The sequence below is a fragment of the Myotis davidii genome, unplaced genomic scaffold (assembly GCF_000327345.1).
Source record: "Myotis davidii unplaced genomic scaffold, ASM32734v1 scaffold534, whole genome shotgun sequence".
In the NCBI taxonomy this organism is placed as follows: Eukaryota; Metazoa; Chordata; class Mammalia; order Chiroptera; family Vespertilionidae; genus Myotis; species Myotis davidii.
In genome coordinates this window covers 6,171,802-6,176,961 of record NW_006286678.1, presented here as the reverse complement: position 1 = coordinate 6,176,961, position 5,160 = coordinate 6,171,802, and the positions used below count along the sequence as shown (strand labels likewise).

The 5,160-nt window shown below is 51.4% G+C and overlaps 1 protein-coding gene across 2 annotated transcripts in view; it reads right to left on the bottom strand.

The window, feature by feature from the left end:
* CNTFR (ciliary neurotrophic factor receptor) overlaps positions 1–5,160 on the bottom strand; it is a 40,956-nt gene that overhangs the window by 31,061 nt on the left and 4,735 nt on the right. For both annotated transcript variants that reach the window (XM_006758557.2, XM_015560559.1), the window contains exon 2: positions 370–479. The gene's annotated coding sequence lies outside the window, so the exon portion shown is untranslated. The remainder of the gene's footprint in view (positions 1–369; positions 480–5,160) is intronic.

The window sequence follows — 5,160 nt, the reverse complement described above, 5'->3', positions numbered from 1 at the left end:
CCCCCGCCCCCCATCCCATCTCCTCCAAACCCAGCTGCTTCCCTAATCAAGCCAGAGAGATGCTTTGGGGGCAGAGAGGGAGCCTGACAATGAGACAAAAACACTCCCACATCCGGGACTCAGTCCCCTCATGCAGAACCCAGTTTTCTGTACTGGCTGTGCTCTTGCCTGTGTGATTGTGGGTAAGTCTTCTCCCCCTTTTCAGACCTGTTATGAGAGCATGAAAGGCCCCAGGAGGAAGAAGACAGTGGAAAAGAAGAAAGGGATCTCAGGCCCTCCTTCACTAACGTCCCCCGACCTACAGCTCCACCTACCATATCTGCCTGATGCCCCTAGACTGACCTCCTCCCCTGGGTTCCCAGCACATACCTCTTCACCACCGGCCACACACCGAGCACATCAATGTCCTCCTCCTGCGGACCCAACTCTTCCCGAGACTTCCAAAACCAAGGGGGCGGATGATGTGACAAGGCTGAATTCTAGAAGGGCAAAGGGCACAAATCAGAGGTCACAGGGGAGCCACAGGCCTTGGTCCAACCCACAGTCTGTTCTATACTCACAACCCCCTGTAAGAAGGGGAGACTCGGGCAGGCGGCAGAAGCATCCAGAAGAAGAGAAGTTGGGAGTAGTCCGAAGTCCATCTGGCACCCCTGGCTGACTTTAGGTTCTGAACCACAGGAGCAAAGGGAGGCCAGAAGCCAGTGGCTGATACCACGTACAAACATACACTCTCATATTCACCCAGACACCCCCAAATCTCCACACAACCAGTTCTCAGACATCAGTACCTTCATATCACACACATGCACTCTCACATGCGTCCTCACACAGAGACACCTGGCCACGGGCAGGGCATAAACACTCACCATCTTACCATCCTCTTCCTCTGCCTCATCACCACTCTGATTTATTGAGCATTTGTTACGTGCCAGGAACTGTTAGGCACTGTATATGCATTATCTCATTTAATTTCCTTCACTTCTCCATGAGGTAGATTATAGTACTATTCACATTTGGCAGTTGAAAAAAAAACTGATATTTAGGGAGGTTAAGGAACCTGCCCAACACCACATAGGTGATAAGTTCCAGAACACAGATTTGAGTCTTCATTCCAGAGCTTTTCTTCTATACCAGTTTGCCTCTGCGGATCTCTCTTACCTGTTCGGTGCCTTTTCCAATAATAATACAGTAGCAGCTAGCAATTGTTCAGGCTCTTTGATGAGCCAGATACCGTGGTAAGTACTTAACATACATTTTTGCACAAAATTATCAGAATAACCTTTGGAGGTAATTCTGTTTACATGTCACAGGTGAGGAAACTGAGGCCCAGAGAACAAAAGCACTTGCCCAAAGTCACACGACTTCTAGTTGGTAAGGGAGCTGCCATTGTACTCAGGACTATCTTAAAGGTCATTGATGCTTCTACAGGCTCCAGTCACTTACCAAGAGCCCTCACCTTCTAAAGACCCTAGGACAGTGGTCGGCAAACTCATTAGTCAACAGAGCCAAATATCAACAGTACAACGATTGAAATTTCTTTTGAGAGCCAAATTTTTTAAACTTAAACTATAGAGGTAGGTACATTGTTATTAACTTAACTAGGGTACTCCTAAGGCTTAGAAAGAGCCACACTCAAGGGGCCAAAGAGCCGCATGTGGCTCGCGAGCTGCAGTTTGCCAACCACTGCCCTAGGAGATCCTTGGGGTCCAAATGCCCCTCTTCCCCCAAAACTGGTCCCAGAGGCATGATCAGGTGCCTAAACACATACCCGTGTCATCCAACTCCTCCCAGAGATGCAGAGAAAACACCAACTAGGGAGAGATGGCCAGAAACTAAAACAAGGTGTTAAGAGACAGGCTGGCTGGCGGTAACAGATACAGACATACCAAGAGATGGGCCCAAAGAGAGGGAGGCAGAGGCAAAGAGACACACATCAGGCCAAAGAATGACAGAGGTAGTTGGAAAAAAAACAATAGAGGGAGAGCAGGGCACAGGTGGACATGAAAAAATGCAGACAGATACATGCCAACATACACAGGGACACATATAGAGCCATCCAACCTTCACAAGAAAAGATCTGTGAAGGCAAACAAGGCTCGGGCTGTGTGTGGCACGCATGTGTTGGGGGGAGCATGCAGAGTCTGTATCGCTACGCAGATTACACCAGCTGCTTCCAGCAATTTCATCTGATTAATAATAAATGCCCCATAATTACAGCTGCTCCCCCAGCCCTTCTTCCTGTTTTTTGTCAGCTGCCGCCAGGCCAGCCCTCTATGGCCCCTGTGGCCCCCTCCATCCTCACCTGCTGCCTTCTAGGAGGCTGAGAGGACAGGAGTCGATGGAGGAGGCCACACTCCCAATCTGAGGGGGAAGACCCATTTCTCAGTCTTAGATTAATGCCTTCTGCCTCCAAGCAAAAGGTCATCTCCCTTAGGTCTCACTCAGAATTCTCTCTCTACCCTCGGTATATAACCTGTGACCCTTAATACAATCCCGTCTAGGGGCCCCAGTCTGGGATGCAGAAAGATGAACTCTGAACTTCCCTTGCCCATTCTTTGTCACTCACTGGCTGAAAGAAGTCTCCATTCACAAACTTCCCCTTGCCTTGGAACCCCACAGGCTCAAAGGAAGAAGGGGCCAGGACAGGAATCCGCACCCTATCATTCCCACCCTAGCAGCCCCAGAGACTGTCCACTAGTGTACCCTCATGGTCTGGACACTCAGGGGGCCTCTGCCTCCCATTCCTGAGCCCCCCTCTTCCTACCCAGGTCCACCTCCGCCCAGGCCTCCCACCCTAGCTCTCCAAGGCAGCTCTATCAGAATCAGCTGCGGGTTTGTGCTGATCTGTTTCTAATCGCTGGGGCCTGGTTCACGCTTGCCCCCCCACCCCACCCAATATTGATTCCATTATTTGGAGAGTCATTGACGTCAGGGGCCTGGATGGATGCCAAAACAGCGCTTTCTCCGGGCCTGGGCCAGGGCCCAGCCCCCCAGCCCATGATTTCAACAAGGCGCCCAGAAAGGTCAGCTCAAGGACCAAGGTCACAGGGCATCTGCCTCCAGAGCCGGGCTCCTTTTACCTTTGTGGGATCACGGCACAGCTCCCTTCTCCAGGGGAGAGGGGCTACACAGAGGTCTGAGAGTCAGAGGTCAGGTGGAGGGGGAGTATAAGAGGGGGGGCTGCAAGAACCTTATTAGGACTTGGGCTGTAAGGGAGGGTTCTAGAAGGTAGAGATGGGGACAGTGGCTCAGAAAAGTCCGTTGGCCCTGGCTGGTGTGACTCAATTGGTTGGGCATCGTCCTGTGCACTGAAAACATTGCCACTCGACTCCTAGGACATGCAGGAGGCAGCTGATCCATGTTTCTCTCTCACACTGATGTTTCTCTCTCCCTCCCTCTCTCTCTAAAAATCTATTTTAACCATCTTTAAAAAGAAGAGTCAACTTGGAGAAGATTTTTTTCTTTGCCACAGACATCTTTTGGAACATCCTGAAGCTGGACTTGAAATGGTTACTACTGACGACTTGATTTTTATATCTGATATCAGACATATCTTCTGATACATCTCAGAAGGAAATTCTGCAGTGCAGGATAACAGATTATCCTAAATGTTGCCATAATTTGACTAAATGGCATTACTGGTTTTATAAATCTTTGTTCTATATAAAACAAAGATCCTGTCTCCTGTGCATCTCCTGCTCACGCTGCCTCAGTTTCCCCACTCTCCCAGTCTCTCTTGGCTCTGCGTCTTTCTGATCAAGACGCAGCCATCGCTACACCAGCCAACACTGGCAACTCCTAGGCTCTGGCCGGACAGGATATTTTTAGGATCCGAACCCTGTGTTCTCAGACAGCCGTTAATAACCAATACAGCCAGTCCGTGGTGCCCGCAACAGCTTAACAACTTCAAAGCCCAGCCTGAGAAGCTCAGAGATGGGGTCCATGGCCTCGGCTAGAGGCCAAGAAACCCAGACCTAGAGAAAGGGACATGCTCACAACGTGGGGAAGAAGGGCTTCCTCACCTTCTGAAAAACCCTGAAGCTGGGGAAAGAACAGAGGTGACCTCCGAGCTGGGCCACAAAATCAGGGTCATTGCCTGTCCATTTCCCATAGTCCAAACCGTTTCAAGGAAGAAGCTGCCCATCCTCTGCTCTCCTTCCCTACGTACGAGGAAGTCCTTCCTTTAGGCAAGCCTACAAATTACTCAGGGGTCCTTTGAGCTAAACAGGAATGTACAACAGAGGCTGTTACATCTCAAGCCAGAAACCCCAGGGAGCCCCCCCCCCCATCTCCCTGTGGTCTGTCCCACTCAACAGTTGTTCATTCCTCAACATATAGTGAGCATCTACCCTCTCAGGCACTATGCTGGGAGTTGGCATTACAGTTCTGCCCATGAGGAGCACTCAGTCTGATGGAAGAGAAAAAGATGTACTGTTTAATCAACACGGCCCTTCTACTGTGTACCAGGTCTGTGCCAGGGGCAGGGTACTGAGGGGAGCAAAGCAGACCCAGTCCCTGGGTCCCACAGAGCCCACAGGCAATTACTACGCAACCTTGCTGGGTGTTGTGAGGGTGAGGTACAGTGTCTGGAGGGGTACACTGACTGCTCTGGGAAAACCGATCCTCCTGCAGGAGTGAGGACTCTTCTGTTCTAAACCCCAGGACCAGCCCTTGCACTGGTCACCACCATATCTAACTTCAGTTCAAACCGTAATCTAACTTCAGTTCCTTCCACTATAGCTCTAGCCCCAGCTTCTGGGAGCTGGTTACCACAGCGGCTCGGTCTAAATCAGTCCCCACATCTGCCCCAGTTCCTCCTTCTATTCCTTGTGTCCCCCAGAGCTCCCACCTCTGATGACCCCCAACCCAGCATGGCTGTTCTTTGGGACCTCTCTGCCCTCGGCAGAGGCAAAGGAGGTGGGGGGGGAGGGGAGATATCACCTCAGTGCTCTTGGCCCACAGTGACCACCTGCCTTCCCAGCTCCTCCCCACAGGAAGCCAAGAGCCCTGGTGGGTGTGGTCACTCAGGGCCACGGGAGTTTACACAGCTGATGTCCCATGGTTGGCCTGGAGGAGGAGGTCAGCTCTCTCTCCACAGCCTTCATGCTCTCTGGGACACCCCCCCTACAAACCAGGCACACATGGTCCCCCCACCCACCC